General features: G+C 45.9%; 1 protein-coding gene across 5 annotated transcripts in view; it reads right to left on the reverse strand.

The window, feature by feature from the left end:
* Usp49 (ubiquitin specific peptidase 49) overlaps nt 1-7,892 on the reverse strand; it is a 73,455-nt gene extending 65,563 nt beyond the window's left edge. The window contains exons 1-2 of one of the 5 annotated variants that reach the window (XM_036167605.1): nt 7,842-7,870; nt 2,971-3,052 (exon numbers count right to left, since the gene is read on the reverse strand). The gene's annotated coding sequence lies outside the window, so the exon portion shown is untranslated. Of the gene's footprint in view, nt 1-2,970; nt 3,053-6,524; nt 7,490-7,841 lie in introns of those variants that run through there. The other 4 variants (XM_036167608.1, XM_036167607.1, XM_036167606.1 and 1 more) reach the window with 4 other exon arrangements.
* Between the last annotated feature and the right edge of the window lie 4,325 nt (nt 7,893-12,217).

The raw sequence follows: 12,217 nt of genomic DNA on the forward strand, positions 1-12,217 counted from the left end.
TGCATGAGTGTGTTTGCCCATATATATGTGCATTCACCACATGCAGGCCTGGTGATGAGTTATAGGCGATTGTGAGCTGCCATGTGGGTGCTGAGGACCAAACCTGGATCCTCTGCATGAGCATCAAGTGCTCTTAACCATTCAGCCACCACATCAGTAACCCCCCTTCCTTTTTTTAAAACAAATGTGTTCATATTAATTTTTCCTATTTTATTTGTTTAAAAATACTTAGAAAAGGTAAAGCAAGTTAGGTGATATGAAAACAAGTAGCAATTTTGAGTATCATTTCTGTAACTTTCCTCCAGATTGAAAAATTGTAATAAAATTCATAGCCATAAAAAAAAAAATAGTTTTGCAGGTCATGGTAGTGAGTTAGACAGACTCCCTGATAGACAGACAGGGAGAGAGGTCATAGATACGTAATAAAGGTGTCAAGTTTCCAAGATGGCCAGCTCCTTCCTCACCCTTCAGACCTGTCCCCCACCAGCAGGCCCCTGCTGATGGACCTACACAACAGGTCCAAGGCCAGATCAGAACATGTCACAGGACAGTTGCAGAGCAGTCAACCATCCTACCTATCTTCGATCTGACCACCCTCAGTTAAGGAAGGAAAATTCTCCAAGGCTTTAAAGTCCTGAGCCCCCTGCTTTGCCTGGTGTATGCGTTTTCTTACTCAGTAAAGGACGGTTTCAACTGTCATTCTGGCTGTGGTACTTGACATTTCTCTGGTGTTGCCTGTCATGATTCAGATTTTCCCTCTTGTTATTCTCTAACTGGCAGAGAAAACGAACCCAATCCAGACCCCAAGACCATACCATTTCAAGATCCCTAAACTGTGTCACTGACACAGGCCTACACTTGTAGAACTTGGTGGAGGCAGGAGGTTCAAGAGTCCAAGGCAAGTACAGCTACACCAGACCCTAGTTCAAACAAGCAAACACCTTAAATCTCAGCAGGTGGGAGGCTGGGAGAGAGCCCATCCCTGTGGGTTCAGGCCAGCTACATTTTTAATTTTAACGCATAAATTGATTTATTTCACCAAATAAAAGCAGAGTACACTTTTTAGACAGGCATACATAATGAGAAAATAAAGCAAAATAGCAGTTTCTGAACAGATTTTTACTTATGGATATCTGCAATGAAGCATAACTTTCATTTTTCCTCAAACAGCAATAATCTTTCAACTGAGTGAAAAATATTTTTCCAACTTCAAACATAGACAGGCAATTTGCAACACAGTAAGGTGCTATAAAATTGGTTTGGGGTTGTTGGTTTTGTAAAAACAATTTTGGAATAAAATATAAGAAAAGGCACAGGAGAACTTTGATGCAATATGTGTATTAGATGGCACCCTTGTGGTCCTAGGTTCACCACTTACAAAGAAGCAGAGGGTGGCACACGGCGGCAGGCACCTGGAACCCAGAACTGAGGTGAGTGCAGGAGGCTAAGAATTCCAGGTCAGCTGGGGGTGATGGCCTTCAATCCTGGTGGGAGGCAGAGGCAGGTGGGTCTCTGACACCAGCCTGGTCTAGAGAGTCAGTTCCAGGACAACCAGGGCTACACAGAGAAACCCTGTCTGGAAAAAAACAACAAAACAAACAAACAACAACAACAACAACAACAAAGAGTTAAAGGTCATCCTTTTCCATACATAGACAGTTCCAGATTCTAGAGCAATCTAAACCACATGAAACCCCATCTCAAAAACAACAACAACTAAGAGTTAAAGGTCATCCTTTTCCATACATAGACAGTTCCAGATTCTAGAGCAATCTAAACCACATGAAACCCCATCTCAACAACAACAACGAAGGAGAGTGAGGCTTGTGGCAAAGCCCCACTAGAGGCCTGATCTCACAGTTTAGATCTCTAGTACCCACATAAAAAGCCAGACAGGGTGACATTGTCTGTAACTCTAGGACTAGGGAAGCAGAAATGACAGACTCTGGGGCTTCTTGACTGGCCAGCCCAGCCTAGTTGGGAGGTCAGGATTAAATGAGAGACCTTATCCCAGAAAGAGGTGGGGAATGAGTGACCGAGGAAGAATACACACTTCCACCTGCACACGTATATGTGCACACCCAAGATTGAGGAGCCGAGAGGTATCAGTGGTAGAACACAAGCTTAGTGTACATGAAGCAGTGGGTACAATCCCCATCATCAAAAATAAAAGAGCAAATGTGTCCTTGAGTTAACAATTGACAAAAACAGTATTTGTGCTGAGAGACTATTAACGACCAAGTACGTCTTTATAGATATAGGCAAGTCACTTCATCTCAAGAGACACTTTATTTCAATACAGTAGACCCTGCCTCAGGATCACTGTGAGGTGTTGATTTCCAACAGAATCTGGAATGAGGGTCATGCATTTCATTGACACCTTCTGGTACCAGGAAATAATTAAGGTTTTTTTTTGTTTTTTTTTTTGGTTTTTCGAGACAGGGTTTCTCTGTGTAGCTTTGCACCTTTTTCCTGGAACTCACTTGGTAGCCCAGGCTGGCCTCCAACTCACAGAGATCCGCCTGGCTCTGCCTCCCGAGTGCTGGGATTAAAAGTGTGAGCCACCTCTGCCCGGCCAAGGTTTTCATTTTTTGTTTGTTTGCTTGTTTGCTTATTTGTTTTTGAGACAAGGTCTCATCTTACAGCTCAGATTGGCCTGGAACTTACTACATAGTCTAGGCAAGGCTTGAAACTCCCAGAAATTCTCCTGCCTCAACCTCCTGAATGCTGGATTACAGGCATGGGTTGCAACACCAGCTAGAGCTTTTATAAACACTATAATAAGCAGATATTTCTTTCCAGTAAAAGACTGTGGACAAGGCAAGAATAAATAAATACAAATATGGCATTAAATGTGTGCTGATTAGAAAAAAAGACTTCCTGAAAATAATAAAATTCTAGAAGAGATTACCTACAAGGTTGTCCTCCTGCCACTCAAGATTTATAAGAAAATGGGGTGTTTTGATCTACCTGGGATGATTTAGGTGGGATATTGACTGAAGTTGCAAGATAAACCCAAGGTCCTTTCAAGGTCTCTTCCCATCCAAAGACTCTAAGATTAACCAGAAAAAAAAAATTAATTATGTACAACCTACTCATCCAAATCTAAAAATATAAATAAGTTTTATTCTTAGCAAATAAGACAATAAACAAAATAAAAGTGATGTTCCACTGACAGCTGGGTATGGCAGCCAGTGCCTACAGTCCTGGTACTAAGACTGGGCAGATGGACCGCCATGACTTTAAGGCTAAGTGAGACTACACAGTCAGTTTTAACAGGGTGAGGTCAGATCTCAAAACAAAACCAAAAAACTAGAGCTAAGCCAGGTGTGGCAAAGCTCACCTTTACTCCCAGCATAGGAGAAGCAGAAGGTGGGTCTCTATGAGTTCATGCCAGCCTGGTCTTTCTAGTAAGTTCCAGGCTAGCTAGCCAGGGATATACAGTGAGACCCTGTCTCAACACAAAACATTTCTACTTGGTGAACAAAAGAAACCACAGCTTAAATTTAACATTGGAGTCCTTCTGATAAGTAATAGAGTCTATATTAAAAGATCATCCATTTTCAGCCAGGCATGGTGACCCACTGCTTTAATTCCAGCATAACAGCAGCAAAGGCAGGCCTATCTCTGTGAGTTAAAAGCCAATCTGGATGACATAGCAAGTTCCAGGCCAGCCAGGGCCACATATTGAGATCAGTGTCTCAAAACCAGAAAAGATCATCCATTTTCAGTTTTGGAAATATGAACTGAGGACTAAGAGTGTGGCCAGCATGTGTGATGATGCTCTGGAGGAAGAAAAAGAAAGGAAGGAGGGTGGGAGGAGGGGAAAGAAAAGGGAGAGGAGATGTTGTGAAACAACCACTGACAACAACAGTGGTTCAGCACACTACAGCAGTGTAACGGAAACAAAACAAAGACGACCGCATCACAAAAATGCTACTATCTTAACCAGTGCAGCAGCCAAGAACAGCTACACAGGCATGTGCACATACCTTGCAGAAACAAGCATCTAATATTAAAGTCACTCTGCATTTCCAAAGTTATTATTTCTAGACTAATCTCAAATTAAGAAGCAAAACTTTGTAATTAAATTTTCTATAAGCTGCTAAATAAATCTACCTACCTTGAATCTGCCTAGAAGAATCCAGAAAATAAACCATTGAACAATAAGCTTGCCCCAGCAGTAAAAACTTAACCCAGAGTTCAGATTCTAAATTATCCAAATGTGCGTGTGTGTGTGTGTGTGTGTGTGTGTGTGTGTGTGTGTGTGTTTCTGATATCCACAAATCAAAAGCAAACTTTGCCAGAAACCTAAGTTTTGCTACTTATGCAAATACCCACCAAATAAGAGCAATGTAAAATCACACAACTTTGGGAAGGAGGGCTAGGCTTTGCTTTTTAGAGATAGCACTAATCCCAGAGGTGGGTATTTGCTTCTCCTTATGTTTGTCTGTCTGTTTGAGACAGAGTCTCATGTCACCCACACTGGCCTCATACTCACTCATGTAGGCAAGGCTGACCCTTCTACCTTGGAGTGCTTAGGATGACAGGCATGAACTACCATATAGTGCCAGGCAATCAAACCCAGGCCTTCATGAATACTGGGCAAGCACTCTACCAACTGAACTACACCCCAAGTCCCTAGAATAGGGGTTGTTGAAGTTTGCTGTCTAGCTTGCAGTGCTAGGGTTAACGTAAGGCCTTGCACATGCTAGACAAGTGCTCCACCATCAGCAACCCTTGCAACCTCTACAGGACTTCAAGGAGAAAGGGTATCATTGTGTATCTGAATGTATACGATGAAATATTCTCGACTAGAAAGATGCTCAGTGGGTGAGCACTGAATGCTCTTCCCTGAAGACCCAGGTTAGATTTTTAGAACCCACACACAGCTCCCAACTGCCTGTAACTCCAGTTCCTGAGGCTCTGATTCCTTCTTCTGTAGTGCCCCTCTGCAGGCACCAGGCATGCATGTGGTATACAGACATACACATGCACGCCTACAAAGTACCCATACACATAAACATTAAATTTTAATTTAATCTTAAAAAAGATTCTCAAGAATAGTTTGTACCCTCTGTCCCCCTGAAAGAGAATTATACATTACTTTCACATTATCAAATGCAAAGTAAATCTCATCAATATTTTTAGCTAAATGCAAACACTTTATAATGAAAATCATTAAAACACTACCAAGAAAGAATAACCTAAATTCTGTCCCCAAATTCTAATCTTCCTTTTAATCTCCAAATCAGTCTTACAGGGCCAGGGAGATGGCTTATTGGGTAAAGGAGCTTGTCGCCAAGCCTGACAACCTGAGTTCGATCCCCGGCAACCCCATGATGGAAAGAAAGAACCAACTTCTGCAAGTTGTCTCCAACCTCCACATGTGCTCTACATACATACAACTAATTAAATGTAAATATTTTAATTAAAAATAAATCTTACAAATCAAAAGGTTCTAAAGAATATGCCCTTCCTATTCACAGGCATAAAATATAGCTACAATCTTATCTTACAGAATTTTTTTTCATAAAAGGTACTCATAATGGGCTGGAGAGATGGCTCAGTGGTTAAGAGCACTGACTGCTTTTCCAGAGGACCTGGGTTCAATTCCCAGTACCCACATGGCGGCTCACACCTGTCTGTAACTCCAGTTCCAGGGGATCCCACACCCTCACACAGACATACATGCAGAAAAAACACCAATGCACATATAGTAAAAATAAATGTTAAAAAAAAAAGGTACTCATAAATGCATTATATAATCTAAAAGATAAGTCCACAGCTCCAAAACTCTCCACAACTCTCCACTCCACCTTCCTTTTTTACAGTCTGAAAAACTGGGGAATAAGCAATTACACAAAAATGTTCCACACAAAGCTGAAAGCAGCTTAGGAACTCAAGGCCCTCAGAACCTTGAGTTCAATCTCCCTCAGTAAACTTCCCTGGCTGGTTATTCACCTTTCTCTGAATGATTTATCCTCATTCTTTAGTCCCTGAAAACAGCTAGGCAGAAACCTGGCTGATGAATGAGAACAAAAAGGATCTTGTCCTTCTCTATCCCAATGGTGCACTCTTCAGTGGGAAAGAAAGCGCTGTCCATTAGACGCTCTGCCAGCACTTGTCAGGTACAAAACTACTACACCACCCACCCAGACTATCACAGAACACAAATACAGTGTAAACAAACACTTTCACCTAATAGCACATTCGTGAAACCAAGAGGGTTTTAGGCACCTCAGGCTGCCACTTTTTCTATTACACAAGAACAAAATCCAACCAAAATGGGTCTCATCCTTTCAGAGTGGACATGGAAGTGGATTTTCAAGCAGCTAAGGGCAGAAATCGGTTCCAAGACTCCTTGAAGAGAGAACAAGGTTTTTGGAATTTCCTACTTTTAGGGACAAAAGGACTCACAAATTCAATCCACATTTCTCTTAACAAAGAACTCCTTTGCTGCACCCCACCTGGGCCCCTACTTTTCAGGTTTTATCCTGGTTTCTAGGGCCCCCTTCACTCACCATGGTTCCTTATCTTCTTCAGCAAAGGCCCCCACACTGGGTTCTTCATGACAGCAGCGTCTGTGCCCTGCCCCTTCCAGACCTTCTGGGGCACCTCAGGGCAAAATGCACATTCAGTCCTCACTGCTGTGCAGCCCACTCGCGTTCTACCCATCAGGACTCTCACAGCTTCCTCCCCTTAGCCTTGTTTCTCGTCCCTTGCTCCCCACTCCATCCTCTACACCCCAGGGCCCATCTCTTCCTTGCTCATCTTCTCAGGCTGCTTTCCGGCCAGTCTCTGCACTCCCCTGTCTGTTCCTTGCTGAACCTCCCTCTGCAGTCACCAATTCCCCAGGTTTCCTGCCCCAGAGCACCCTCACTCCCTGAGCCTTGCTTCTTCTAGCGTCATTTCAGCGGTTCCTTTTCTCCCAGCACTGTCCTATTAACGCCCAGCTCTAAGCAAGCTCCCCTTTCCACTGACGCTCCAATTTCTGACTCCACCTGGTCGTCATCCAGGTCTCTTCTGTGCCCTCACTTTGCAGAATTTACACCCACCACCCATCTATTGACCCACACCTTGGAGATCCCACCCCAGCCGATCCCAGCCCTTCAGCTCATCCCTGGCTCCGCACTAGTTCACACCCTTGTCACGTCTGGCTCTTAATCACTCTCTCTCCCCTACTCCCAACTATTACCCGGTTCTGCTCCTTGTCTTCCACTTCTGCCCTTGGGACCCCTGGCCCAACACCACCCACCTGCCGAGCCTTGCCTCTGGCAGACCCCTGCTCCTAGCCCTGACCCCGGATCCCTCTTCCCAGCCCGGGGCTTCCTAACCTCATCCCGGAGCCAGCTGGGCTTCCCTTGCACTCCTCTCCCCGGCTTCTAACCCTTCCTCCTAATCCTCCTCACCTCCTACTCGGCGACCGCTCCCCCCGCAGCCTGCCTGCCCCTCTCTCCCCTCCAGGCTTTCACCTCAGAACCCAGACGTCGCCCACCCCGCCAAAACGCAGCGCCCGCGCGCCGGGGCTCGCGCCTTGGCTGTCGCCGCCCGTCGTCCCCGCCCCGGGCGCCCCAGGACCGCCGGCGTCGCGGCCCCGCCCCCTGCCGCCGCTCCTCCCGCCCGCCAGGCGCGCGCCGCCTTTGTCGCCCCTCACCCGGTGTTTGAGGGGATTTTTTCCCCTCTCCTTTAAAAGGGGAGGGCCGGCATGCCGGGGCCGCGTGTCCCCGCCTCCGAATGTCTGCGCGGGCTCCCAGCCACCGCGGCCCCCCACGCCCCCCGGGCCGCCCCCTCGGCCGCTCCGCCGGCCCTCCGCCCCCTCCCCCCCCCCCTCTATTTACCGCCATCATCAGCACGCGCGAGCTGTCACCAGGGCGCGAGACAAGCGAGCAGGCCACGCCCCCTGCCGTCCATTGGTCCGCCCACCAGAGCCCCGCCCCCAGGGCCCCGCATTGCGCCAACGGCGCGCCTCGCGGCCGCGACCCCTGGCCTCAGCGCCCTCTCCGCGGGTTCGCGCCGCGGGCACCCAGTTTCGGGTCAGCCGTGGAGGCGCGGGTGGCCGGCCGGCGTGAGAGGGCAGGCGCGGAGTGGCGCGGGAGCCGCAGGCAAAGTTTGGTTGAGGCACAAGAGGGTACGGAAGATCTCTAGACAAAGAGACTCTTAAAGGTGCAGTCTAGGTCTGGCCCTCCTCCTTAAAGGGCCAGACACTCTCCCGAGCACTCCTCCTCCTTCCCAGCCCTGTCTCCCCGGACCTTACCGTAAAGGAAATTTGCGCGAGTTCCGCTTACTCAGCGGCTTACCTTTAGTACGTCTCACCGCTCCGAGGAGGCCTTTTCCAGTCCTGCTTGGGTTTTGGCTTTGTTGTTTTCTTCACGGTGCAGCGACAGTCAGCGAACCACGGAGTTTCCCCGAGGCAGCCTTTGCAAAAGTTACGCTTGGCGCCCAGACAAGCACACACGTGTGGACTTTCACCACTGACGACCCAGGCGGGATTCAGCTGTTTTATGAAAATCCTCTTCAACCGGAGAGGGAAAAGATCGTTGTTGCCCCCAAATGGGGCCTGGGAAATAAATCAGACCGAGGTGGCGGTGGCCCTAAGGACTTCCGAGAAGGATGAAGTCCATTCTGAAACGGAAAGGAAAGACTGGCTTGCAAGGTAGGCAAGCTTCCTGGGCACACTGTCCTGACAAACCTGTCAGGGAAGGATCCCTCCAAATAAAGTGTTAGAACACCCAAGACAAGGCTAAGGCGGATAAAGACATTTTTAATTTAAGAAGTAAATGTATATTACATGCTACAGTGGATCAAAGCTTTACGTCTGTAAATACGAAATAAGGAAGCAAAAAAGGCAAAGATTAAAACCGACGTGGTAATCAAAGCAAATCAGGAGACAGAAGCAGGAGGATGGCATTGAGTTCTTAGTCTCTGTAGACTGCATGGTGAATTCAGAGACAGTTTTGGACATGACCATGTCTGGATTGTAGCCCAGGAGGAAAGAGCCTCATCGCAGAGGCCTGAGGCCCTGGGTTCAGTTACCTTGGCAGGGCATGTCACTCCAACAGTTCTCTTTATGGAATTCTAGTGGAATTCTTTGCCCTAAGAGGATGCAATAATACACATTTAAAGCCTGCTTTTCCTTCTCTTTCCCCAGTTCCCAACAACTTTTCTTGGAGAAGACAATTAAGCATCTTGTTCAGTGTTCCTAACAAGGTGCTTTTCTGAGTGAGGAATCTGGAAGCCACTTAAAATTTGAGGAAGTCGTGTGTGCTCAGCCTAGCTAGAAGGAAAATAGTCCCACCACTGTGAGCACACATTACATCTGTGGCTCTCAAAGTCTGCGCCGTCAGTGGTTCTCTGAGACCCAAACTAATTTTAAAATAATATTGGAAGTAATCGCTCTTTGTTGTGGGAATGTCATTTACACTGATAATAATAATAAAAAAAAAGAACAGTAAGGGTAAAGCATGACCTCAGTGGGTAAACACACTTGCTGCTAAGCCTGCCTCTCCAGGTCTATCCCCTGGATGCACATGGTAGAAAAGCACAGGTTTCTGCAAGGTGTCCTCTGACTTCCAGACAATAAACACAACACACACACACACACACACACACACACACACACACACACGCATGTGACTTAAGGTTAATGCTGGCAAGATGATTCAGTCTATGAAGCACTTTGCACCAAGCTTGACAGCCTGGATTTGATGCAGGGACTACATGGAAGAGAAATAATTCCCAGACATTGTCCTCTCACAGCAGCACACGTGTGCCCAGACACACACACACACACACAAATTGTGAATGCAACTTTAAAAAGTTTTAAAAAAGAACAATGAAGTTTGGTGGCGGCAGCAGCACACACCTTTAATCCCAGGAGGCAGAGGCAGGGGGATTTCTGAGAGTTCCAGGCCAACCTGGTCTACAAAGTGAGTTCCAGGACAGCCAGGGCTGTTACAGAGAACCCTGTCTCGAAAAACCAACAAACAACAGAAAAAGAACAATGAATACAATTGCTGTTGACTTACCACAAAGGCACAAATCAGTTGCAAGAAACCAAAGCAGCATCCAAGTGTTCTTTGATGGCACAAAACAAAAACAACTGTTTCACTTAAATCTCAGGTTAAACACTGAAGGTTATTAGTTCTGAGTAGACATCCCCCAGGTATGGTGGCACACACCTAGGATCCTAACACTTAGGTCCATGCAAGAGTTCAAGTCATGCTCAGATCCATGGAGAGTACAAGTCAATCTAGGTAAATGAGACTGTCTCAAAAAAAAAAAAAAAAAAAAAAAAAAAATCAACAGCCCAAGCAAACCCCCAAATTCTATTTTGTTTGTTGTTTTTGTAAGGCAGGGAAAATCACCTCGAGTTGAAAGTACATAATGTGTTCTACACAAGCCTGGGCTACAGATTGGTCTTTGTCTCAAACTCTAACAACAAAAACCCAAAACATTTCTCAAAATAAATAAAATACATATATATAGTCCACAGATGACCTATACAACCGTGGCTCATTTACCTTGTTCCAAAAACTACACTCATATTATGGGGGAGGGAAGCGGGGAGGTCACTGAGTACTGAAGGCTGGTCTAGTGTATGTAAGTCTGGGCCCCAGGAAGATCCCTTGTTGCACAGCCAGTTCCAGGACAGCCAGAGATACACAGTAAGACTGTCTTAAGAAAAAAGCTGTGTAACAAATCTTTTTCTCTGGACCCTCCACAGTTCTCATTCTCTAACACAGAACATTCTTTGTATCAAGTGAATTTTACCCTGCTACTAAGCAATGAGTCCACAACCTCCCATCATTTCTTCCAGTCTGCTTTCTCTCTGTCTTTTGTGAGACAGCTTCTCATTCTATAACCCAGGCTAGCCTTCTACTTTTGCATCTGCCTCCCTGTGGCCAGATTACAGTCATGTGCCTCAATGCCTAACTTTCCACCTTAAACATTGCAATCCATCATCAACATCAGAACTATGAAGAGCCAGAGACAGGCTGGAAAGATGGCTCAGTGGTTAAGAGCACTGGCTGCTATTCTAAAGGACTTGGCTTTGATTCTAGCACCATATGGGTGCTCACAACCATCTGTAACTCTGCCCTCTACTGGCCCCTGTGGGCACCAGGCATACATGTGGGGCACACACATATATGCAGACAAAGCATAAAATAAAATTAAAAAAATTTTAAATAAAAGAGAAGCCAGAGACAGCGTCTCCATGTTCACAAAGCACAATGTATTTATTTTCCTTCCAACATCTCTACAATTCCACTATACAGAAAGCAGGCTTTATTCCCACTATACAGACAGAACCCAAAGAGCAAATGTGATTAAGTTAAGCCCAGTACTATAGCTAGCTCCCAGTCAGCTGTCTTCTAAGCCAGCATTCTCACCCCTTTGACGGGCAGCCCCAGCACACCTGTCACAACCCCAGCCTTGCCTTTCCTACACAAAAGATTCCCACTGTTAAAATTCAGTTCCAGGATAACTGGGTGACATAAATGTACCAAATTTTCCTTTTGAAGTATTTAGTGTGTGTGCGGGTATGTGCACATGTTAGGGGGATGTACACACATGACATGCCATACCCATACCTGTGAAAGTCAGCATGTTTGTGGGCTTGCTTCTCTTTCTACCTTACTTGGACTGAACTCAGATCCCTTGGCTTGAGCGGCAAGTGCCTTTACCTGGCAAGCCATCTTGCAGGCCTTAAATTTTTTATTTTATTTATTTATTTTTTTAAGACAGTGTCAGCTGGGCAGTGATGGCACACATCTTTAATCCCAGCACTCAGGAGGCAGAGCCAGGCAGATCTTTGTGAGTTCAAGGCCAGCCTGAGCTACAGAGTGAGTTCCAGGAACAGCATAAAGCTACATAGAGAAACCCTGTCTCAAAAAACAAAAACAAATAACAACAACAAAAAGACAGTGTCTATATAGTCCTGGATGTCCTGGAGCTCACGATAAAGAGGCTGGCCTCAAACTCAAGAGTTCCTCCTGTCTCTGCCCCCTGAGTGTTGAGATTAAAGGTGTGCTGGGCTGCATTCTCTTTTCAATGGACTCCAAAGAAAGTTCAGTATAATTTATATAACCCTTAAAGATGAGCCTATGTGCAGGTAGAGAGATGGCTCAGGGATTAAGAGTGTAAAAGTCTCTTCTTGAGGAACCCAGTTCAGTTTCCAGCATCCAGGTCAGCAGGTTCACAATTGTGTATGGCT

The sequence above is a fragment of the Onychomys torridus genome, chromosome 18, assembly GCF_903995425.1.
Source record: "Onychomys torridus chromosome 18, mOncTor1.1, whole genome shotgun sequence".
Classification (NCBI taxonomy): Eukaryota; Metazoa; Chordata; class Mammalia; order Rodentia; family Cricetidae; genus Onychomys; species Onychomys torridus.